We start from the raw sequence: 24,745 nt of genomic DNA, 5'->3' as shown, positions 1-24,745 counted from the left end.
ACCCATTCCATCTGTTTGTAACAGTAGACCAGGGCATGGCCCTTGGGGTGCTTACTCAAACATGGGGTGGGAAGAGGCAACCTGTTGCTTTTGTCTCCAAGCTTCTCGATCCTGTCTCTCAAGGATAGCCCAAATGTGTGCAAACAATAGCTGCCACAGACCTGCTGGTAGAGGAGACTAGAAAGCTAACCTTTGGTGGGGCCCTAATAGCACCCCACATCTAGTCAGGAATATGTTAAATCAAAAAGCTGGAAGATGGTCAACTGATTCTCGGATTCTAAAATATGAGGCCATATTACTAGAAAAAGATGACTTGGTCGTAACAACAAATACTTGCCTGAATACAGCCAGTTTCCTATGGAAAGGAGAGGAGAACAAAGAGACATCAGATCCTAACTGCTTAGATATCACAGAATACCAAACCAAAGTTAGACCAGATGTTAGGGAAGCTCCACTACATGATGGGATAAGGCTGTTTGTGGATGGGCTGCCTCCAGTGACAGATGGCAAGGGACATAATGGTTATGCTGTCATTGACGGAAATAAACACTCCTTATGTGAGAAAGGAAGACTACCTAATGGCTGGTTAGCCCAAACCTGTGAATTATATGCTCTTAACCAGGCCCTAAGACTCCTTGGAGGCCAAAATGGCACTATATACACTGATTTTAAGTATGCCTATGAGGTGGTACACACTCTCGGAAAAATCTGGACGGAGTGGGGCCTAATAAATAGCAGGGGAAAATAATTGGTACATGGGGAACTGGCCAAACAGGTTTTAGAAAGCCTCTTGCTTCCAGCAGAGGTAGCCATAGTTCATGTAAATGGTCATCAGAAAGGGAACACTATAGAAGCTGTAGGAAACAGGTTTGCAGCTGAAGCTGCTAAGCAAGCCTCCCTGGAGGAAGAAATTAGACTACTTAGCCTGATCTAAGGTAGTATTAAGGCCTCAGTTTATCAGAGATGAGAAGGAAGAATTAGACAGGGTAGGGGTCACTCAAACTGAAGATGAGATGGGTACTTCCCAATAGGAGAGAAATAAGTAAACCCCTGATGAGAAAGCTAATGTCTATATTACAAAAAGGAGTAATTGGGGATCCCGGGCTCTGCATGACGCAACACTTCAGAATTATGGGTGTACAGGGATTTATATCCCTGCTAAACAAGTGTGTGGAAGTTGTGTAACTTGTCAAAGGATAAACAAAAAGGTGATCAGAAGACAGGCTACAGGAGGAAGACCTCCCAGAGTAAGATCATTTCAAAGCATTCAAGTAGATTTCACAGAAATGGCCAAAGGAGGAAGACTAACGTATTTACTGGTGATCCTAGGTCACTTTTCCAGCTGGGTGGAAGTCTTTCTCCTTCCAACAGTCACGACCAGTAATGTGGTGAAAATAATATTAGAACAGACTGTACCTAGATTTGGCCTGGTGGAAAACATTGATTCAAACAATGAGAGCCACTTTACCTCAAGGGTGTTAAGGGGAATTATGGAAGGTTTACAAATTAGATGGGATTATCAAACCCCTTGGCATCCCCTTCCTCTGGAAAGGTAGGAAGAATGAATCAAACTCTCAAAAAGCATAATCACCAAACTAAGAGACCTGGTCCACATGTCTCCCAACAGTACTCCTTAGGATTATGACAGTCCCAAGAAAATACTTGGGATTGTCCCCCTACAAGTTATTATAGAGGCTCCCATATTTGGACAGAGCTACAGATCTCCCTACTATGGAAACCAATGATCAATGCTTAAGAAATTATATACTGGCCATATCTTCCACCCTGTCATTCCTTAGGTTAGGAGGACTTCTGACTTAAATGCTGCCTCTTGAGTCCACGGTTCACCACTTTCAGCCTAGCAACTTGGTGCTGATTAAGACTTGGAAAGAAGACAAGCTCCACCCAAGCTGGGAAGGTCCCTATCAAGTGCTCCTTACCACTGAGCCAGCCATGCAAACAGCTGAACAGGGGTGGATTCACTATCCTTGAGTCAAGGGATTGGTAAAAGAGACCCCAGAAGGGAGGGGAAAAGACCAGTGGAAAGTGCACTAAGGAACCCTTAAAGTTAACTCTGAGAAAAATCTTAAAAGAAAACATGGGTTGGCCCCATTTCTTGAAGTTAATACGGCTGAGATGAGCTACTATACGAAGAGCAGAAGGTCAAAATGGAAACTGGCAGGGGACTCTTCCCTATCCAATCAGGTTGGTAATTAGTGTAACCAAGACGGTAGCACCCCAGACTATAAGATTTGATGCCTGCCATGTCTAACCTTGTGGGAATTTGGAAAATCAGGGATAGCTCTCACAGGCAGATAAATATCTTTGCCCTGAACCAGATACAGGTTATAGTAGAGCATCACCCTGCCCCACCTAGCTGGGATGATGTATGGTGGACTACCCAACTTCAGGGTTGGACAGTAAACATGGGTTGGGTAACTCTGAGCTGGAGACCCTTGAAGAATAAACTACATCTGTCCAAGGGCTCCCTACCAAATAACTGCCACAATTTAGAATGTAATCCTATACTCATCACCATTGACAATCCAGACATTCTAGGCAAGAACCAAATCTAAATACTGGCAGTCAGCCTGCAGATGTGACAAATCGCATGGCTCATACATCTATAAAGTCATGATAAGCGATCAGAATGTAGAGGAGGGGTCAGTCCATAAAAGGGAAGAAAGTTTTGCTATTGGGAAATCGAAACTTAACAGGGAAGGGTACTGGGGTATAACCTTTTAAGGGGGATAATGAAACTTACACAACGTCCGGGAAGATCGTAACTCCATAGTACTCGACCAATGAGGAACTGGGGAAGGGACTTGCATGCTAGGAGATAAATTACCTGCTGTACCTGCCCTGGGTGTGCCTGCCTACCAGACACCTGATCTTGCAAGACTGCCATTAAAAGTCTCACTTCCACTGTTTTTCGTGTCTCTGAGTCCATTCAATGGGTTTGGATGGGTGAATGTGTTTCTCACACATTGTTTTACATTTCTGCAAATCCCTTTATTGTCTGGCTTAATTTCAGACAGCTGGGTTCTCTCATTTGCTTCTATATGATCTGTGGCCACATGACAGGGCAAGTCACATGGCCTCAGAAAAACTCTTGAGAACAGACATGAAAAAGGCAAGTAACACTTCCAGTATTATATGAAAACATTCTTGACTTCATGAAATCCCTGAAACATCTTCCTATTAAGTTAAAGTTTAAAACTCCTTTCTGTTAAAGAGATGGTAGTCTTAGCATACTTACACGAAAAAAACAATGTTGCAAATCTCTTATTTTATAAAAATTATTTCTCTGTTAAGAATACATTTCTTTTAAACAAAATCTATTTCCTAGACTTTAATCAAATAAAAGCAGTTATCAGTACTCTAGTCCTCAATTAATGTAAGCTAATATGATTTTTGGATCCTTACAAATTGTACACGTAAGCGTGTACCCATGTATATAAATCTCTATCCCATGTGCACAAAATACATAAAAAGAAATACACCAAAATATTACTAGCCAGATTATAGATACTTTTAATCTTTACCTTTTTCCTCAATATTTTATATTTGCTGTTAGTTCAAAAAAAAAATTTTTAATGCTTCCTGTTGCTCTCTTCCTCTCATCAGCACTAGTTAATACTATTTTCAAAAAGAGTATGCCCTGACCTTGGGGAACCAGAAGGTTTTAGTTAATTAGAATTACGAAGAAGCAGAGCAAGGATAAAAATAAACCAGGAAATAGGATGCAATGGACCCTATGTTAACACATCAAAGAACTGGAATTTAGAATTCTGATCTAAGAGTATAGGATTTCCAGTAACATATGTTCTTTCCATAAAATAATGATTCTTCCTCTACAGTTCTAGCAGTAACTTTGTACACCAATAAAATAGTTACACACATTTAGCTCTGTGCCTTATGAAGTGTTTTCACTTATTATTCTTTGATCTTATATCATCACTGACTACACTACTTTAAAATTCATACTCTAAATGAATTTAACATTATTTTTTTAAAAAAGGAGGCCTCATCTTTTCACACATTATCACTATTCATGATAATGTTGTCTCATGGAAAAACAGACTTGCGGCAAAGGGACAGCTAACTCAAAGCAGCACACCGCTCTAAATTCTTTCAATTAGGGATCTCAAAACGTTATTGCTTAACTGGTGCTTGCAATACCATACTAAGGCTTATGGTAATAAGAGTGACACCCATTATACTATAATTAACAAGAGAAGGGGACAGCAAAATGCAGAATCACAAACAACTTTTTCTACTTAACTGGCAGAGGAAAGAGGGGCAGCACAAAGCAGTGGCTAGGAGTTTGGCATCTGGAGCCGACTATCTGGATTCAGACTCTGACTCTGCCACTCATGTATGACCCCGCACAACAAGTTACTTAACTTCATCTTGCCTGAGTTTTCCCATCTATGAGGGAGAGAGGAGAATAACCATATCTACCAGCAAGGTTAAATAATTAAATGAGTTACTATTTGTAAAGTATTGGCACATAATATCTGTTAAAAGTAAAAGAAAAACGCTGAAGCTAAAGTTCAAACACTTTATTAAATAAAGAAACAATTGTAGAGATGCAGAAAAATCAAATTAGATAATCCAGAATACTGCATCCTCAATTTCTGAACTTCTTAAAAAGGTGTGGTTTTCAACTATCCCTTAGCAAAAGTACAAACTGGTAAAGTATAAATGACTTTCAGAGATGCCACAGAAGAGTTTGGGTGGACACAGATAAAGTGTCTTTTTGCTTATATAAATTGAATAGGAAAATGTTCTGTCTTTAAGACAAGTTTTAAGACACGTTAAATACTAGCATCAACAGGACACCTCAGTTGCTCTTGTTGACTACCAAAAAACGGCAAAAATGCTGATCTCAATGTGTCAAATCTGTTTAAAGTTTAGATGGAAGAAATGAGCAATCACATAAAATTAAGACTGAAGCCAACTTCCTAAAGAAATGGAGTGTCCCAGGTGAAGGCAAGATAAGTACAGGCTGAAAGACATTTTATCCTGCCAGAAAGCAAGGAAGCACTCAACGAACAACCAGGTCAGATCAAAATGGACACAGCAGCCACCTCAAGAGATTCTCACTGGCCAAATGTGAGACAACCGATCATCAAAAAGAATAACACCTAAAGTAAACAGAAGAAAAAAAAAAGAATTACAGTCAAAATCAATGAAATTAAAAACAGGAAAATAGAAAAAAAAAAAAAAAAGCTGGCTCGCTGAAAATATAAATGAAACTGTTAAACCTCTAGCCAGACTAATCAAGAAGTTCAAGATGACCCTGGCCAACATAGTGAAATCTCCACCTCTACTAAGAAATACAAAAATTAGCTAAGCATGGTGGCATATGCCTGTAATCCCAGCTACTTGGAAAGCTGAGGCAGGAGAATCGCTTGAACCCAGCAGGTTGAGGTAGCAGTGAGCCAAGATCGTACCACTGCATTCCAGCCTGGGTGACAGAGTGAGATTCTGTCTCAAATAAAAAAAGAAGAAGAAGAAAAGGAGAGAAGGCACAAATTACTAACGTAACAAATGGAAGAGGGGTCATCATTACTTATCCCAAGTACATTAAAAGTACAACAAAGGAATACTATGAACAACTTGAACAAACCTGTAACTATTAAAGAAACCGAATCAATAATCTGAATAGATCTATATCTATTAAAAAATTGAATTGATAGTTATTAACTTTTTAAAACAGAAAATGCCAGGCCCGAACAGTTTTACTGGTGAATTCTTCCAAACATTTACGGAAAAAAAATGTGGTATCAATTCTCTACAACCTCTTGCAGAAAATAAAAGCAGAAGGAACATTTCCTGACTTATTCTAAAAGAGCATTATTCTAATAATAATAATAATAATAAAACAAAGAGATTGTAAGAAAAGAAAGCTACAGACCAGTATCTTTCATGAACATAGGTAACAAAAATCCACAACAAAATATTAGTAAATTGAATCCATTAATGTAGAAAAGGAATTATTCACCATAACCAGGTGAGATTTATCCCAGGTATGCAAGGCTGGTTCTAAAATCTATTAATGTAACCCTAACCCACCACATCAACAGGCTAATGAAGATAAATCAAACGATCATATCAACGGATGCAGACAAAGCATTTAATAAAATCTAACACCACTCATGATGAAAACGCTCAGAAAACCCAGAATGGAGAAGAATTTCCTCAATTTGATTTTTTTAAAAAAATCTACTCTACTCCCCTCAAAAAACCCTCTACAGTGAACACAGAATGGTGAAAAACTAGATACTTTCCCCCTAAGAACAAGAATAAGGCAAAAACGTCTCCTCCCATCACTCTTATTCAACATCATACCTGAAGTACTAAATACTGCACTAAGACAATAAAAGGGAAGAAAAGGCACACAGATGGAGGGGCGACAAGAAATAAAACTGCTTTTGTTTGCAGATGACATGACTGTCTACCTAGAAATTTCTGAAGAATTGAAAAAAAAGAAAAAACCCTCCTGGTTGATACAGCTGTTTCCACTGCGTGTGAGTTAACAATTCTGATACTGCTATAAGATTTATGTTGGAATTGAACAACTAAGTAAATACGTGGTGTGTGCTGAGAGGCAGGTTTCCCGCTACTGGAGGAAATTTACTGGTAAGGGGAGGACCAGGAATGATCCATATGGTAACAGATTAGAGTTGAAGACACTAAGAATTCATGTTTAGCTTGTACAGATACAGATGGTTACAAATATTTATGCACATATATTTATATATAATATTAAATACTTATGTGTCTATCTAGACATGTAGATATACAGATATTTCTAATATACGAATATATTTCTTTGCTCTATCTGCTGAGAGTACCTAAAAGAAACAACATCCCAGTAGCAACAAGCACACCTAGAACTTTGCTTCTAATACCATTTCCTAATTAAAGGAAACAGTGCTCCTTAGAGAAATGGCTGATCCCAGGACTAGGGTAGAAAACATACAAGATGAGCTGGGAGCATCCTGCAGTGCCAGAAAGTGCTCAGAAAACACCCACGCTGATGGCTCCCAATGGCCAAATCTGAAACAATGTGAGTAGCAAAATGAAGTATTATTAGTATTGGACTGTAACACAAAGTATAAAATAAGCAACCATGAGTCCATACTGATATAAATGACTGAATAAATTACTAAATGGGAGAAAATAAAAATCTCCTGCACAGAAGGATTCCAAATATTAATAATTTATGTAGACACTTTGCCATCAAGAAGCAGGACATAACTTCCTACTCTTTAAGTGTGGGCTGTGCATGGTCACCTTTCCCGAACAGTACAGTATGAAAAGGAGAAAAAAAGAGTAACTTTACAATGGAAAAATCTGACAAATATTACTTCAACCAGGTGATCAAAGTCAAAACCAAGATATAAGTTATGTTAACAGTACGTACCCTTGACAGGATGTGATGAAATGATGCTTTACCTCTGTGGATTTTCCTTCTAGAAACCCATAAGGCTAGTCTAAAAATAAGAAAACCATTAGACAAATTCCAATAAAACGGTATTCTCACAAAATATCTGAGCAGTCAAGGTCATCAAAAAAAAAGGAATATCTGAGAAACTCACAGCTAAGAAATCCTCAGGAGATATGACAAAATGTAATGTGGTATTCCAGATGGGATCTTGTAAAAACAAAACAAAACAAAACAAAACAAAAACACTAGCTAAAAACTAAGAAAAGCTGAATAAGCTATAAGGATTTTAGTTAATAATGTACCAATAATTTTCACTAACTGTAACAAATGTGCCATGCAAACATATGATGTTAATTATAGGAGAAATTGGGTGTGGGGTATATAGAAACTATAGTATATACTCAATTTTTCTGTAAAACCAAAACTTCTACAAATGAAGACTATTTTAAAAAGAATGACTGAAATGATCATAAAACTTTTGAAAAATCAAAAATCCCTGTGATACAGAGAGAGTGAAAGTTACGTGCCACTTTTTGGAGGTGACTACTAACCAATTTTCAAAACTGGCATGTTAAAGGGTTGGTATGTTAAAGAGAAATAAACATGTATCTCATCTTGTTAGGAAGAACTGTAGTTAATCCTAGTTGACAAAGGGGAAAGGTCTTTTTAACAGAGGAAAGCTAGTTAATATTAATAATAGATCAAGCAGGATGATAGGTGGGAGGTCCAGATGGGCAGATCACTTGAGGTCAGGAGTTTGAGACCAGTCTGGCCAATATGGTGAAACCCTGTCTCTACTAAAAATACGAAAATTAGCCAGGCGTGGTGGCACGTGCCTGTAGTCCCAGCTACTCGGGAGGCAGAGGTGACAGAATCGCTTGAACCCAGGAGGTGGAGGTTGCAGTGACCAGAGATGGTGCTACTGCACTCCAGTCTGGGTGACAGAGTGAGACTCTGTCTGAAAAAAATAAAAATAAAAAAAGAAGGATGATAGGGTTAGAAAAACAAAAAACAAAAACAAAAAAACACCATTTGCAAGCCCAAATGAAACAACTGATTCAAAGCTCACCAAGAGACTCTAAACACATAGGCTGCTGGAAAACAGAATATTCACAGGGAACCAAAATGTCATCTCGCTGATCAACTGCTGATTGTCAAGGGGAAACCCATCATTATAATGGATAGATCTGGTGAATACCATCTTAACACCAAATGATCACACTTTAGGCAAACCACCTGATGCCTGCGTTATGAGTCAATATAATGTACATAGGAATAACTAAGCTAAAAAAACTAAATATAATCCAGCCTTTAGACTCAACCTTCTACTTTAGGAAACAGTGGAACAGAGATACAAGTTAATTGCTACAAGAAAACAATCAGACAAATTCAAAATAAGGGAAACATTCTATGACAAATGGCCTGGTCTCTTCAAGAAGCCAGTATCATAAGCGTAAAAAAAAAAAAAAAAAAAAAAAAATTGAAAACAGGACAATTGTTGTACGTTAAAAGTGACTAAAGCAACAACAATCAAACGTAGTTCATAAACTGATTCAATATTGGTTTGAAAAAGCTGACCTTTTTGGAGAAGAGGGGCAGAACAAGATGGAAGAATAGGACTCCCCAGTGATTGCCCCTAACAGAAACATCAATGTGAACACTATTCATGCACGAAAACATATTCACAAGAGCTAAGGAAACAAGATGAGAAATCACAGTACCTGATTGCAGCACAAACTGATCTTTAATAATTAGCAAAACTTGAATATGAACTAGATATTAAGGGCTTAAGTATGACATATGTAAGAGAATGTGTTTACTTTTAGGAGAGACATAAACAAATATGACAAAAAAGCTAACAACTACAATATCCAAATGAAGTATACAGGTGTTTACCATAATATTCTTTCAAAGTGTATGTCTGAACATTCTTCAGTTGGGAGTGATATGAGAGAATGAAGTCACTTTAAAATGTGGGTGAGGACAGTGGCCAAAATGTTCAGTTTTAAGGAACCAAAAAACAGTAATAGCCGATTCTACTGACAGGTCTAACAAAGAAACACACTGATCTTAAACCAGGTTCCTATAACACATATACTGGAAGATGGAGCCAAAAAAGAGAGGGCATCACTTTACTAAACAATTCCTATCCTTAAAGTTTAAAATATCAACCAAAACTCTGCTGATAAAACCTTCTGAAATACACCCAGTATCTATCATTTTCTCAAGAGAAGAAGGGGCTATTAAAGATATATCATTTTTCCTCAATTATAATGATTAAGATGGATGGAAAACTTTGTAATTTTGAAATTTAAGAAGTATGGGAATAGCCTAGAGAATCAAAAACAAAAACTCTTTAAGACCTTACATTTATTTTCATACACAGATGAAGACGGCATCCTAAATCAAAATCAGTATCATTTTGTATCTCTCATATAAATAATGGGTTCTATGAAATTACATTTGTTCTGCAATCCCTTACACACTAGTGGTTGAGCAGATTTATACTGCTATAAACACAACCGTAAGTCCAGCCCCAAAGTTGACTCCTTTAATTAATGACTCAGTATCTAGGGTTTCTCTGCGAAATTTTAAAATTTTATTCAACATGACTAAGTAGATACTTCTCAAAGCCACCCCCATAATACCTAGATTCCACAGCCTTTTAATTATGACAATATCATTACAACAAATATCTCAGCTCCTTTTATACATGACTGCCCTTTTACACTCCTAATAGACATGAAAATGTTACCCTATACCTTTATCTTTTCCAAACTTTGCAAAAATACCTAGTTTTTTCTACCATTTTCCCTTCCCATTTCTATTTCCAATGCTATTTCCCCTTTTCTAATAATTCCTATAATCTGTAGAAACTGGTACCCAAAATCTTACCCCTAGGAAAAACTGAAACCACATATACTACAATTTCAAATAGGGAACCTTATGACATAAACTTTGATCAACCTAACAAATCATTTTCCTTAAAAAGGCGAACTAGATAATTCAAACCAATTATCTTACTGGGAGCAACTAGAAAAACTGGACACCTGCTCAAGTCCCCAGTAAAAAATGTTTTAAAAATCAAAACCAAAAAACCTGTTTGAGGGCATCAGAGTGCCAAGGTAGTGAAGAAGCATGAAGACCAAGATCTGGTAGAATAAGGAAAAGCTCATAAGTGAGCCTGACATCCGGGGCCGTTTTTCCTCCTGAAGGGATCTGCTAATTCCAAAGAGGTGGCTGAGAAGCTGAGCTTGAACCTGCAACAGATTTACATGACTAGAGATGATTAAATACTGGAGTTGAGGGTTCAAGAAAGTGTGGGGGTGGGGGCGTGTGGGGCTGATAACACCCCTGGCTTTATGCTAGGACTCCAAGGGGTCATATCCCAGAAGTAAATAAAACAAAATAGACCAGCATTCGTAGACTCTGGAACCCAGTTTTGAAACATTATAGTCTCTGACTGGATTAAGATGATCCGGGATTGCTAGTGCCACTAGCTTGCCTCCTGCCAAAAGTCAACAAAAATCCTCTCTAGAAGGAGATAGCATCATTCCTAAACCTTAAATTATCTATATAATTTTTATTATATAACGTCTTAAGTTATCCAACACAGACATGCTTAATATATTCAAAAAAGTTTTTTTTTTTTTTTTGGAGAATCATGAAAGACTGGCGCAGTACAAAACTCTGCTAACTTCAAAATTTCAAATACTTCACTCCATAATCCTTACGTCCACCTCCGATGAATTCTTTAGGAGTTCCCACAGCTGTTCTATGCCCTCCTTCCTGCCCTTCAGTCCACATGCACTTGAAACCTTCATGTACTAAAGTAAGAAAAATCAGTCATCCAATCTAAAAGGAGTTCATACACTCACAGACAGACCCTCTAACCTGTCTTCTCTGTATATGACCTGAGAGGGAACATACTCCACTAAGTTGCCACAAGAGAGTGAACTCTATCAGGGAGACACCATAGGTTTTCCAACATTTTACAACATAATCCATTAAACACACACACCTCTGTGTGTATCTCTATATTAATATACTCACACATCTATGGGAAACACAACTTTCAAAAAATTCTGAACTACAGTAATCAACACACTGTGGGAACATAAGAATAGACACATAGATCAATGGAATAGAACTCAGAATCCAGAAATAAATCTGCCTTTTTTTCAAGAATGCCCAAGACAATTTGGTAAGAAAGAATAGCATTTTCAACAAATGGAGCTAGGAGTACTGCATGTCTACAAGCAAAAGAATGACCTCATATACCTTCCTCATACCATACACCATAAAATTAACTCAACATGGATCACAGACCTAAATGTAAGAGCTAAAACTATAAAACTCAGAAGAAAACGTAGAAGTTGTCTTCATGACCTTGAGTTAAGCATTGGCTTCTTATAAAATATTCCAAAAGCACAAGGGAAAAACAAATACATTGGATTTCTTCATTGAAATTAAAAAACTTTTTGTGCTACAAATGATGCCATCAAGTAAGTAAAAAGACTACCTCCAAAACAGGAGAAAATATTTATACACCATACATCTGTTAAGCAACTTGTATCTCTAATATATAAAGAACTCTTTGGCCAGGTGAGGAAGCTCATGTTTGTAATCTCAGCACTTTTTGAGGCCAAGGTGGGAGCATCACTTGAGCCCAGGAGTTAGAGCACCTGGACAGCACAGTGAGACCCCCCATCTCTACAAAAAAAAAATTAAAAATTAGCAGGGCACACCTGTGGTCCTAGCTACTTGTGAGGCTGGGGAGGGATGATCACTTGAGCCAAAATTTTTTGTACTAAAAATACAAAAAAATTAGCCAGGACTAATGGCAGGCATCTGTAATCGCAGCTACTCAGGAGTCTAAGGCAGGAGAATTTCTTGAACCTGGGAGGCTGAAGTGAGCCAGGATCACACCACTGCACTCCAGCCTGGGTGAGAGAACAAGACATCACCTCAAAAAAATAAAAAAGAGATAGCCAGAATGAGCAAAACTACAAAGAAGAAAGTAGGTTAAGTGGCTGTTTAGGGCCAGGGAGAGTGGGGTATGTGCGTGTGAAGAAATGCGGAGTGACTGCTAGTGAGTATGAGGTTACTTTGCGGGGCGACAAACATGTTCTAAAGTTAGGTTGTGATGATGGTTCCATTATTCCAGGAATATACTCAAAAAGCTTTGAGCTGTGTATTTCAAATAGATAACTATAATGGTATGTGAATTATATCTCAATAAAACTGTTAAAAAATTCTTAGTCCCTTATTATACATGACATACTATGGTATTTTCTACTTCATTTCTTTTAAAAACATAACAGAAGTTGTGATCTCCTAAATTCATTCTATAACCTACTAATGGGTCATGACTAACAATTTGAAAGCACTGCCACAGAGTCCTACCTACAAGACTAAAACTGATAACCACTGTCTCCTGTATCAGGACTAATCCCCTCATACCTCACATCCCTGCTGATGGTCACCAGAAAAAGTCCAGTTCTCCCTGGTTATCTATTATTCCCTGAATTCTCACTGCCATACTGTTGTGTACGTCCTCCATTTGACTCAATTCTCCATCCTCCTAATTCCTTTACTTGGCCTTCTGAAATTCCCAATTTGTGACAAGCAAACTTAGCCTGTTACACCACCTTTATCCTTTCTTGTCATTGTCTATCCTCCAATTCTTCCTTATTCAGTGAGGACATTACAACTGGTTTACAGTATGTACCCTTACTCCCCTCACTAGTTGCTGATTTCACCACGCACGCAGACTGACCTTTTTTTAATACCTCAGACTCTTAACTCATTGGCCTCCTCACATTCCGGACTTGTCTCTGAATTCCACCTCTGCAGCCCACACCCAAGGTCATCCTGAGCATTATTAATGTCAGTAATTATCATACTTGTGAAATCTCTCTTTCAGGTATCCCACTCTGACCATGGCATTCAATCTTTCAAATTAACTTACTCAAACCCTGTGGCCAGTTACATACTCAACCACCACCCCACAATAAGCATCCTAGTTAAAAGGCCCTTATTTCCCTTGTCCCCTTTTCCTTCTTTTGTACTGATTTGGTGTGATGACTAGCTGTAAGTATCAATTTGGCTGGGCTGTAGTACCCAGTTATTCAAACAATTATGTAGTTGTTGTGAAGGTATTTTGTAGATGTGATTAATATCTACAGTCAAGTTTAAGTACTGGAGCTTATCCTTGATACCGTGGGTAGGCCTCATCCAATCACTTGATAAGGCTTTAATAGCAAAAACAAGTTTCCCTGAGAAAAACAAAATTCTGCCTCAAGGCTGCAGTATTAACTCCTGATCAAGAATTTCCTGCCTGCTCTACAGATTTCAGACTTGCCAGCCCTCACAAAAACAAATGCCTTAAAATCTCAGTCTATCTATCTATAACTCAGATTGGTTCTGTCTCTCTGGAGAACTCTACTACACCTGGCAAAATCTCACCCTGGGTAAATCCAACTACCTGCCTTATCTGTGCCTGTAACTAATCAGCTAAATAATGCTGGGGGGGTGGTCACAAAACCAGGTTGACTGATATCACTTTAAGATTTTAAACTTTAAATGAACAATCAATACTTCTTGACAAACTGCTTCAAACTCCTCACACTCCCATCCCTTTCTGCCCGTATGAATCTCATGCTCCACTGAGCAAACAGAAACCACAAGAGAAGATGAAAGCCAGGAGAACAGGTCTTCATCTTCCAACTTCCAAATTTCCTCACAAGGGCACACAACTATTCCGCATTTCCTCCTGTTAGATGGAAAAGATCTCTCCTCTAATGAGGGCCAAACTCTCTACCTGTACTCTGCATTGCCTTTCCTACATACAGCAATGCCATTTTAACTCAATTTCTGAGCCTCACAATTTCCTTTATCTACCAACCCCTTTGTTCACTTTAGAGCTAATCTTAAAAGAGTGGTCTACACCCACTGTGTCAGCACTTGCTCATACCTCACTCTTTTACAAAGTGTTTCATTCAGGGGCGAGGTGTGGTGGCTCATGTCTATAATCCCAGCAATTTGGGAGGCTGAGGTGGGAAGATCACATGAGGCCAGGAGTTTGAGACCAGCCTGGGCAACACAGTGAGAACCCATCTTTACAAAAAACTTAAAAATTAGCCAGCCGAGTCCCAGCTATTTGGGAGGCTGAGACAGGAAGATACACTTGAGCCCAGGAGTTTAAGGCTGCAATGAGCTATGATCACACCACTGCACTCCAGCCTGGGCAACAGAGGGAGACAGTCTTTAAAAAAAAAAAAAAAAAATCATTCATTGTTTTTTAACCATCTTCAACTTGGCTTCTTTCTTCCCACTTTAATGAAATCATCAAACAAGATCACCAACAACTTCCCATATAATCTCTCTATGCCTATTTCCTCATGTATAAAATGGGCCTAACAGTGCCCACCTTGCAGGGTTGCTGCATGATGTTTAAATAATTTAACATACACAAAGCACAAGAATAGTGCCTGATATATGATAGGCACCAAATAGGGTATGTATTACCTCTTATACTATTAGGATAGTCTGGATTCTTGTTTTCCCGAGGTTCTAACTTTTTGTTTCTAGTTACTTAACAATGTATGGGTCTTTGAGCAGAAAACCACCTCAGCTTTTTGATGGGAGCAGGGGAAGGGAAGAAGAGACAGAAAATAAACTATTTAATCCCCATTAAGCAATGAGAACTCTACTGAAAGTTCAGCTAAGTATCTAACTACCATATAAGTTTATAAGGATGAGCAACCTGCCTCAAACCCAGTCGCCAAATCAAACTCACTCTTTGCACTCTCTCACTCCTGTGCTTTCCTGACTTGCTGATTTCAGCATTTTTCCAAGCTTAAGACCCTCCTGTCTATATTCATTCACTTCATACTTCTACATATCTTGACATCTACTTTGATCGTACGCTCTCTGACACCAGACTAAACTATTTCAGGGAGCTGCCTCTGGCTGCTAAGCACATAGAAAGCAGCCTATATGCATAGTCATGCCTTGCTTAAGGACAGGGATACCTTCTGAGAAACGCATCATTAGGCAATGCCGCCACTGTGCGAACATCATGGAATGTACTTACACCAACCTAGATGGTATAACGTAACTAGGCTATAACATGGTGTAGCCTATTGACCCTAGGCTATGAACCTGTACAGCATGTTACTGTACTGAATACTGCAGGCGACTGTAACACAACGGGAAGTATTTGTGTATCTAAACATAGAAAACATAGAGTACAAATATGGTATAATTTAATGGGACCACTGTCACATATGTGTTCTGTCAATGACTGAAACCTCACCATGTGGTACATGACTGTATTATCAAATAAGAGATAAGGCAGTTAACCGCTAATCCTACATTTGCTATCAAGTGATTGATCCCCAACTTGTCCATTTAACTTTTGAAAACCACAGTTCATTTCAAGTTACATTAACTTTAGAAAGAAAACTTCACACTGCTTTAAGTATTCCCATAATCCCTCCCTAACTTCATTATTATTCATAACCTTTAAATACTCAACAGATAAACAGATATTTTGGCTCTCGTTTCACATATAATGGAGGAAAACTATAATGTTCTAAAAATCACCACTATGAATGCAATAAGAAAAAAATATAGTGGTATTAAAAAGTTGGGGGAGGGAGGAGGTAAAACTCAAAGGAAACAAAAAAGCTGGCATGACATATCAGAAAAATCAAAAATTCAACTACAAAACTATTAGAAATAATAAATATTCTACAGGGGGCTTATAATTTAATATATAAAAAATACTAACTAATTTACAAAATAAAAAAGCTTTCTTATACAAAACCAGATAGAAGATAAAATGGAAAAAAAAGATGCTATTTCCGGCAGTAAAACAAACAAACAAACAAAAAAAACAGAAAAACTTAAATATATAAAATAGCAAAAAAAAAAAATTCTTTTTAATGTTTAAAAATGCTATCAGGAACCCAAAATGAGACTTCAACAAATAAAAAGGTTAAGTTTTTCCTATTCTTGGATATAAAGGTACAACATCATAAAGCTATCACTTATTTTTTAAATACAAAGAAATCCTAACAGTAAACTGAATCCATGAAATAGAAGTCAATCACTGGGGAGCAAGGTAACTTGAAAAGGATGTACAAAAAGCTTCTGGGTGATGGAAGCGTTCTGTATTTTGATCTGGGGTTGCACAAGTGTATACATAGGCAAACTTACTGGACCGTAATGCTTGTGCATCTAGCTGTACATAATTTTACCACAATAAAACAAAAAAACTGATTCCAACTGAAAGACTGGCAGAGGAGGGGTACAGCCAGAAAAATACTTCAGAACAGAGAAATAAAAGGGAATTAGACCTAGCAGAAAACACAGCATAAGCTACAATAATAAAAATAGGATGGCTTGGATCCCAAACAGGCAGATGGGTCAATGGGACCAATGGGACCAAATACACGTGGAAATTTGTAAATGGTAAAGGTGGCATTTTATATCAGTAAGACAAAGATGGACTATTTAATAAATGGTGTAGGGGCAACTGGATGGATATCTGGTGAAGAAAATAAAGCTGGAACTATACACAATATCCTACCATAGAATGGAAAACAGCAAATTGGGGAAAAATATTTCCAAAAAATAGCATGGAGCCAATCTGTAAAATTAATCCTACAAATCTAGGAAAATGAGCAACAAAGCAATAGAAAAATATGCAAAGACAAGGACAGTTCAAAAGAAAGAAAATACAAACAGTCCTTAAAAGACGGAAGATGTTTAAGGGTAACAAGAAGCAGGCATCCTTACACAGTGCTGGTGGAATGGAAGTTGGACAACCTCTACAGGCTTCACTTCAGCAATACATAAAATTACAAATGCACACACACTGGCCTAGGAACTCTACCTCTGGAAATTTATCCTATGCATTTAAGTGCAACATGATGTATGCACAAGGTAATCCACTGCACCATGGTTTTTGACAGCAAAAGTCTGAAAACTACCTAAACATGCATCAAAAAGGAGTTATACACCAGTATAATGATGTTATGGACTGTCTGTGTCCCTCCAATTTCATATGTTGAAGCCCTACCCTCCAACTTGATAGTATTTGGAGGAGAAACCTTTAGGAGGTAACTAAATTTCTCATGTATTAGGTCATGAGGGTGGAGTCCCCATGATAGGATGAGGAACAGACTAGAGCTCTTAGTGGCCATGTGAGGATACATCCAGAAACCAGCCACCTGTAAAGCCAGGAATAGGGCCCTCAACAGGGAACCAAATTGGTTAAGTAGTCTAATCTTGAACTTCCCAACTTCCAGAACTGTGGGAAATAAATTTCTGTTGTTTAAACCACTCAATCTACGGTATTTTGATATAGCACCCCCAAACAGTGTAACACAAATGGAATACCACAAAGATGTTAAAAAAGCATGCTATTTACATACTGATATGACTGATATAAAATAATCTCTCAGCTATATTAAAACAAAAAAGCAGGCCACGTGCAGTGGCTCATACCCATAATCTCAGCACTTCGGAGGCCAAGGCAAGTGGATCACCTGTAATCCCAGCTACTCAGGAGGCTGAGGGAGGAGAATCACTTGAGCCTGGGAGGCAGAGGTGGCAGTGAGCCGAGACTGCACCACTGCACTCCAGCCTGGGCAACAAGAGTGAGAATCCGTCTCAAAAAACAAACCAACAAGCAAAAAACAAAAAAGCAAAGGGTGGTACATATTGCATGCATCAACTTAGATTAAATAAAAAGGGAGGAAGCAGAGCAAAGGCTACACAGTACTGTATATATGTATGATACCTATCCTTCATTGGCAAAGCCAAAATCCATAAAGCTGTGAAAAATACGTTTTTAAAATAAGTTTAGTACAAACATATTTGGTAGCAAAACCTGACGAGATGTAGCATAAGATTTTATAATCTTTATTCACTCCACTTGTGTTTGTTATGCTTTTATAAAAATATTAACACCTTTGATTATTTCTGGGTTTTTTATTTTTTTTTATTTTTTGAGACAGTCTCACCTCTGCCACCCAGGCTGGAGTGTAGTGGCACGATCTCAGCTCACTGCAACCTCCACCTTCCAGACTGAAGCGATTCTTCTGCCTCAGCCTCCTGAGTAGCTGGGATTACAGGCACGTGCTACCATGCCCAGCTAATTTTTGTAGTCTCACTATGTTGGCCAAGCTGGTCTCAAACTCCTGACCTCAGGTGATCCACCCGCCTTAGCCTCCCAAAGTGCTGAGACTATAGGCGTGAGCCACCGCGCCTGGCCTATGTCTGAATTTTTTACAGAAATCTTAATGTGTTTAATTACGAGGCTGCAATCTCTTACTAGGGATTTTGGATAATATGGTAGATGCGCTATATTATCTTCCTACAATTGCAAAAAAAAAGAAGCCTTCATTCTAAAATACACCTAGACCAAGGATTCTGAACAAAGGATTATACACTTACACACATACAAACTATCTTTGGAAGTATTCACAGGAAATTTAAGTTTCCAGGTAGAAGAACTAGGTGGTTACACACAGTAGAAAAGGAGATTCTTTATCTTTTTAAATCTTTGGAATTTTGAGTCAAAGTGAATTCATTACTACTTGGTCAAAATATGAAATGTAAACAAAGTAAAACATTAAGACTTTTAAATTCTCAATAGTAACAAACAAAGCTAGATACTTTGGTTTTTGTTTGTTTTAACTGAAAAGTGATCCTTTCTCAGGTCACAGAGAAATCCATACAGCAGTAGCTTTTCTTTATCTTACCTTTGGTTGACCCAATGGCATCTGAAAGTAAAGAGAGCCATCCTTTCCGGAACAAGTCAGAAAATGGTGATTTTTCTACCCAATTAATGACTTTTAGGAAATAGCATCTTATCAATGTTTTTGATGTTTCCTGCCGAGCAAAGCAAGTGCTTGTGTGTGGCTGTTTTTCGTTTCTAGTGTCCCCAGAAATATGGAAGGTGGCGGGCTTGAGTCAGCACCAAGAAGCAGTACTGGAGGCCTACACTTCTCAATACTGGAGAGAGACTTTAAAAAGTGTTTCTAGTACAGATCTAGCCTTACATCGTAACAGCTCCAATACAAAGGAGATTGAGAACTCTGGTTAGTACCTGAATAGCATCTTTTCTACTGTCAGCTTTTCATATTTTTCATATACTTATTTTAATACCCTGTTGTATTCCAGAATGAATGTATAAGGTTTGCCTTTTCTTATGATTTGGATTTTGACTAATGTGCACCACACTCTCAACTTAAACCAGGAATCAGAAAAGATATCTTGCTTTCTGAGGTTTATCGAGTGAGTACAAAGGCATGGCAAGAGACACAAGGTTTGGAAGGCCCCAAATGCCCCAATGACAAAAGAAATTCCTAATGAAATGACTAACAATATTTGCTTCCTTGTGTTAGGACATAAATGTGCTTACGTTAATCCTTATCTTCTATCAAATTATACTGGGCTCACTGAGGGTAGAAACTGACTTCTATTTCCTTTGGCTCCCACATCATTGAATACCTGGATTGGTATAATGCAATGTTCAGTAAATACTGCCGAAGTAAAAACCAGTGTCATCTCATAGTAGAGTAGATGCTCTCGAGAAGGAACAAGAAATTTAATCTACCATTATAACCATACAAACGCTAAACAGAAGACTTAGAAAAACACAGAAAATACAGAAAAGATAATTATTTCTAAGTGGTACTAATAAATAATCTCCCTCATTTTTTAATAGGCCTCCAGGCCTCAATAAATTGTTGTGGTTACCAGGTCTCTGACAAATTTGCAATCTTCGCAGAATCAAAGATCCCAATGACACTAAATTTAAAAGATGTGACAGCACTCCATTTTCTTCATATATGTCACATGATAAAGCTATTCGTAGTTCCTAAATTCTCATTCCTTTAGATGTCTATAATAAACCTAGGAAAGCGTAGGCAATTTGCTGCTGTGGGAAAAGGCAAAAAATCGTGAAAGTGGCAAATATGTTCCCTTCAATATATGCTTTTGGAACATTTCCAAATTTTAAGATAGAGAGGATTACTGGTCCAAATGTTAATATAACTCATCTCAGTCAATTCAGATTATATGAGATGATCGAATTTTAAATAAACCACCAGAGATGCAGAGTGAAACAAATGGCATATTCTGGAGAATTAGAATGGACACTGTACATTAAACTGTTTGACATTTACTCGGCATTTTATGTTTGTTTCAAGTTAAAAATAAGTGATAACAATAGCAAAAACTACCTGAATACTTGTATCTACCATTCCAGCCACCATACCAGTACTAGGCACTTTACATGCAGTACCTTATTTAAACCTCACAGACCTATGAGGTTATGTGCTATTATCATTCTCATTTGACAGACAATAAAACAGGCCCAAATACGCTATATAACCTGAATGAGCCTATACCACAGTTAGATTGGAGCACAATTAGAACTCAGGCTGACCTTAAAACCCACGCTTGCAATCACTATAAGGTTTGGGTTCCTTAACTTTCTAAAGAATGGCAGATTTTAACTAAATCTGAAATACAGTAAAGGGTAACAGCAAACACAGGCATGTCTTGTATTTGTGATATAACCCACCTCCAAGAAAAAGAACGGAAGCTACTAAGTTTTCCAAAAAGGTGTCTCCTCCCTCCCTCTCTCTCTCCCCACACACATACATAAACACACATACACACACACACACACACACACACACACAACTTTAAAAACTGGATTTCAGTGAAATTTGGCTTGCGCACAGATGTGAAGTAGGCTTCTGTTTGGCAGGAGCCCTTTCATATACCTTTTAAAAGAGCATAAATTCACTGTTCAGAGATGCCTTAAGTCTCATCCTTGACTATAAGCTTCCTGAGGATAATGAACTCTTCATTTTATGTCTTCCACAAAATCTCTGAGAGCACAGGGTCTCATGAGAAGGCATGATGCTGTGGAATAAATAAAAATTTACCTTTCCAAGAATCTCCAGCTTATGGCGAAGTCTTCCATTTGTTTTCTAAGTCTGGATATTAAAGAAAAAATTTAACTCAACAATTTTTTTGGCTTCTGAAAATTACAAAATTCTAACTTTGACTACTGTTCTTAACTAAGGCTTCTGATTATCACCCAAGAAGGGCTCTTTTTGTCCTAGTATGTTTTCTCTAGAACCACCTATCTGAGGAACAAGCCTTCTATAAAAAAAAGTTCTGACAGCCTGAGTTTGTACTTTTAAAGCCAAAAACATTAAGGCACTTGCCTAGAGCTCCAGAACTTGTTGATGACAAAGTCCAGATGGCAGAACTGAGAAATGAACCTAGGTCTGATTCCTGGATTGCTCTAGCTCCACCTATTGACCTGAATGACAGGGTAACTCATTTCAATACTCCTGTCACCTTTCAGTCAAATCATTTCTGAAATCAAAGTTCAACTTAACCTGCATTAAGAGTAAGAATGCAAGGCTTCTAAACGTTCAGGTAAAGAGCACATGATGAAGACAATCAGCATCACAGTTCACTGACACAGGCAAATGATTCATATATAAAGCTATGCGGTTATAATGACTTCCTTGGACGTGAATCAGAAAGGCTACTACCCATACCATTGACTTGACCAGAGACCTCTAGAGCGCTAGGATCCTAATGTCAAACATTATTTTGTATTTCTACTCGTGCAACAAAGCATCTCAACCATGTAGATGACTCAAATATGTCAAAATTCAACCCGCTGGCAAAGCTAACCAACAAGAAGCAGGCTCCTATTCAACAACCTCTTAGCACTAGGATAGTTGGGGACTAGTCATTTAACAACAAATTACTCCAAGTTGTTTCACTGAACATCTCATCCTCCCAAGGTCACTTCGATAATATCAGTCATGTAGAAAATAGTTAAGATTCTAACCACATTAATTTGTGTACAATGTATTCTTGCACTAACTTCCTTTCCAAATGGCATTTTCCCCCGATCTAAAGGAGTATGAAGGATATAGTTTCCTATTCTGCCAGGACAGGACACTTAAAAGGAGCTCTTTTCATACTTATTAAAGGAATATATTTACTAACAGAATCGATGCTATATCTCTTACTTTAAAGCATAATTTGAAGTGAAATTCAGAGTGACTGCTAATGAATATGGTGTTTCTTCTTGGGGTGATGATAATGTTCTGGAATTGGTGATGGTGATCAATGCACAACACTGTGAATATACTAAAAACCACTGAAATATATACACTCTTAACTGGTGAATTTCATGTCAATTAAATTTCAATAAAGTTATTTTTAAAAACGAATAATTTGGAAAACAAAATAACACAACTCTGGCTCTCTACATAGGCTGACTGTGAGCTACTGCCAAAGGATTGTCAGTAACCCCTACTAGAATCTGACATACCTTAACTAGGTAAAGCAATAAAACGTTGGTATCTCAAAGACTTTCATCCCTCATCTTTCAAAAGTATCATTTTCTTGTTTCTTCATTTCCACTTTACAGCAAATAATAAGAAGCTCATTAATTAGTTCACTCTTTTCGTATTCTTTCAAATCCAAAACAAACGCTAAACTGTTCAGTGACTGGAAAAGAGCTTCAACTTGGATAAATGAATTATTTTGAGTTTTAGGCTCATATTTTGTACCAATTGTGTTAATACAAGTTAGAACTTAAAACCAAACATTTCAAGTAAACATTTCCAAAATATTAGAAATATTTCTAATAAAACATTTATGTGGCTTTGTCCTCAATTTTTCACAAAATGAGAGTCACCAAAAACCTTTCAAATAATATTCACAAAATTATAAATGCAATCATTTTAGACCCCTACTGAAATACCAGTTTATGTGTGCCTGTGTGTGCATTACGTACATACACACACACAGACACACATAAACTAGTACATATACAGAAACACACACCCCATAACCTACTTAAGTTTCTTAATTATATTAAAAAAACATTTAGACAAGATTTTATTTTAGGACAGTGAATGACCTACACGTGATTCAAAAGCCCATGTCATCATAACAGATAATGTACATGAACTGATCATTTAGCCATCTGAAGCGACAGTTGCATGAAGCTTCCAAAACTTTATGGAGAACATTACAGTTTTTCTTTTAAGGCTTGAATTTAAATATTATCAATTACAAAGAGCTTTTCATCAATCCGACTTTTATTGAACACTTACTATAGTCCAGGCTAGGTGGTGGAGAAACAGATGCAAGACAGGCCTGCCCTCAAGGAAGTCCCATTTTGATTGCTTGCTTTTGTCAGGCACAGCACTAAACATGTTCACTTAGAGCATCTGACCTCCTAGGTTTAACGTTAACCACAGCAGGGGAATCTGAGGTAACCATTACAAATGACTGTAAGGCTGCAAGACTGGAAAAAATAAAATTTAGAAATAAATAAAAGCTGTTGTATATTTAGACCAAATCTAATTCTACTTCCTAACATTACACTTGAACTTCCAGATATACTGCTTAAAAAATGACCCAGAACATAACCATACCTCCTTCCTTAACAGACATCTCTTACGTAATTGTCTCATTTAAAGGTCCATCTATTATACTTCAGTCAAAGCATCCTCTTCCATGAAAGGATACTTTCCTTTACCTTCAAACCAAACCTCTTCATCTGGGTACGGTACCAAACAGTTGCTGAATGAATGAATGAATGAAAAAACATGTTCTAATTGCCAAGGAGGTATTTGCTTGATGCCTATCTCAAAACACAATAGACTGACGGACCAGAATTCTACTGGACAGATCGCTGAATTTCAGAGGTAAAAACGGTAATCACTGGACAATGCCATGTAGTTGACATGTTATTAAATTCGCAATAAAGACCAGGCGGGGAACTTTCAGAAATAAAAACGGAAAGTGTTCATCAGGGTACTTTAAAATGGACTTGGTTCTACCATCTCTGAATCCGGAACACAAATGCGAGACAAAGAGATGGGAGGGTGGGGTGAAAAAGTCAAAAGGTCACCACCGAGTGACCCTCAAGAGAAATGTGCGCTGACCACCGAAGCTCGGGCCAAGCTGGATGGACACCTCCCACTCGAACCACGGGCCTGGGCTCTGCCTCGCAGCCCAGAGCTAGAGGCCATCCCGGCCGTTTTCAGCGCTGCTGCCTGCCTTCACCCAGAACCTGAGCACAAAGAAACCACCGAGAAGCAAAATACGGTCCCCATGGGCGCGGGGCAGGCTTGGGGATCCGCTGGCAGAAGCGCTCTCCCCGGCTCCTCGCCGCCCCAGAGGCAGCCAGGGTGCGGCGGGCCGCGGAGACGC

At 38.0% G+C, this 24,745-nt stretch overlaps 1 protein-coding gene across 1 annotated transcript in view; it reads right to left on the bottom strand.

Moving 5' to 3' along the window:
• Positions 1 to 23,840, bottom strand: part of MAPK8 (mitogen-activated protein kinase 8) — a 137,281-nt gene extending 113,441 nt beyond the window's left edge. The window contains exon 1 of the mRNA XM_011950351.1: positions 23,641 to 23,840. The gene's annotated coding sequence lies outside the window, so the exon portion shown is untranslated. The remainder of the gene's footprint in view (positions 1 to 23,640) is intronic.
• Between the last annotated feature and the right edge of the window lie 905 nt (positions 23,841 to 24,745).

The sequence above is a fragment of the Colobus angolensis genome, unplaced genomic scaffold (assembly GCF_000951035.1).
Source record: "Colobus angolensis palliatus isolate OR3802 unplaced genomic scaffold, Cang.pa_1.0 Scaffold306, whole genome shotgun sequence".
Classification (NCBI taxonomy): domain Eukaryota; kingdom Metazoa; phylum Chordata; class Mammalia; order Primates; family Cercopithecidae; genus Colobus; species Colobus angolensis.
This window is presented reverse-complemented; position numbering and strand designations above follow the sequence as displayed.